This window comes from Geotrypetes seraphini, chromosome 2 (genome assembly GCF_902459505.1).
Source record: "Geotrypetes seraphini chromosome 2, aGeoSer1.1, whole genome shotgun sequence".
In the NCBI taxonomy this organism is placed as follows: Eukaryota; Metazoa; Chordata; class Amphibia; order Gymnophiona; family Dermophiidae; genus Geotrypetes; species Geotrypetes seraphini.
This window is the reverse complement of record NC_047085.1, coordinates 166,398,614-166,400,406: the sequence shown is the minus strand read 5'-3', so window position 1 is coordinate 166,400,406 and position 1,793 is coordinate 166,398,614.

Sequence of the window (1,793 nt, the reverse complement as noted above, 5' to 3'; positions counted from 1 at the left end):
GCTGAACTTGGACCTAAATGGCATCAGTAGTGTCTCTGCGAGCCGGAAAACTATGGTTAGACACTTATCTTTATATCCTGTAGTAGAGCCTCACGTTGCTGTACTGACTGTGAAGCTCTAGATGTAGCTGTTGGAAACTTGCCATGCCTTTCATTGAAGGCATTGTTACATCAATGACAGCACAGCACATTGTGACATCATTCTCCAAACTTCATACCATTGGTCAAAGCAATACTTCTCTTTTCTGATAATTCTTTACATGTGGGGTGCCGCAGGGCTTGGTGCTTGGACCTGTGCTCTTCAACATCTTTATAAACGATCTGGACATTGGTACGACGAGTGAGGTGATTAAATTTGCGGATTATACAAAGTTATTCAGAGTAGTGAAGACACAGGGGGATTGCGAAGATCTGCAACGTGACATAATCAAGCTCGAGAAATGGGCATCGACATGGCAATTGAGGTTCAACGTGGATAAGTGTAAAGTGATGCATGTCGGTAACAAAAATCTCTTTTGGTGGGAGTCTCTGTGGCACGTCTTTAAAATGGAATGTAGTATGGCTATACAACAGGGACATTGTATCCAAGTTTCTGGATACTTGGGAGCCATTGACAACATATTGCAAAGAGTGATTGTTGTTGATTTTGCCCCTTGATCATGCACGTCAAGGATGGGGTTGGGGGGTGGAAAGGGGATTGGAAATATTTTTAATCTTTAATTTTTTAATTTAATTTTTAATTTTTAAAGTGCAATTTCTGAACATAAAGATGGGGGCTGATATATGTATTTGTAGTAGATTACAATTTGAATTTTGGTGCTATTATAGTGTAATATGATTGTATAATATGTTGTACTAATTTTTTGCTTCAAAATGAATAAAGATAAAAAAAAAAATCTCATGCACGAATACAGGATGTCTGGGGTGGTATATGGAGAGACCTCCCAGGAAAGAGACTTGGGAGTTCTGATCGACAAGTCGATGAAGCTGTCTGCACAATGTGCGGCGGCAGCAAAAATGGCGAACAGAATGCTAGGAATGATTAAAAAGGGGATCACGAACAGATCGGGTTATCATGCCGCTGTACCGGGCCATGGTGCGCCCTCACCTGGAGTACTGTGTACAGCACTGGTCGTCATACATGAAGAAGAACACGGTACTACTTGAAAGGGTCCAGAGAAGAGCGACTAAAATGGTTAAGTGGCTGGAGGAATTGCCGTACAGTGAGAGATTGAAGAAACTGGGCCTCTTCTCCCTTGAAAAGAGGAGACTGAGAAGGGACTTGATCGAAACGTTCAAAATACTGAAGAGAATAGACTTAGTAGATAAAGACAGACTGTTCACCCTCTCCAAGGTAGGAAGAACGAGAGGGCACTCTCTAAAGTTGAAAGGGAATAGATTCCGTACAAACGTAAGGAAATTCTTCTTCACCCAGAGAGTGGTGGAAAACTGGAATGCTCTTCTGGAGTCTGTTATAGAGGAAAACACCCTCCAGGGTTTCAAGACAAAGTTGGACAAGTTTCTGCTAAACTGTAATGTACGCAGATGAGGCTGGACTCATTTAGAGCACTGGTCTTTGACCTGAGGGCTGCCTTGTGAGCGGACTGCAGGGCAGGATGGACCACTGGTCTGACCCAGCAGCGGCAATTCTTATGTTCTTATGTTCACCCCCTTCCCATCCCCACAGTGTTTGTTCCCAGATAGTAATTGATATATATACCAAGTTTGGTTGAAATGAACTGAATGTTAGCACTTAATTACTTGATTAATATATAAGCAGATCTGGGATCCATA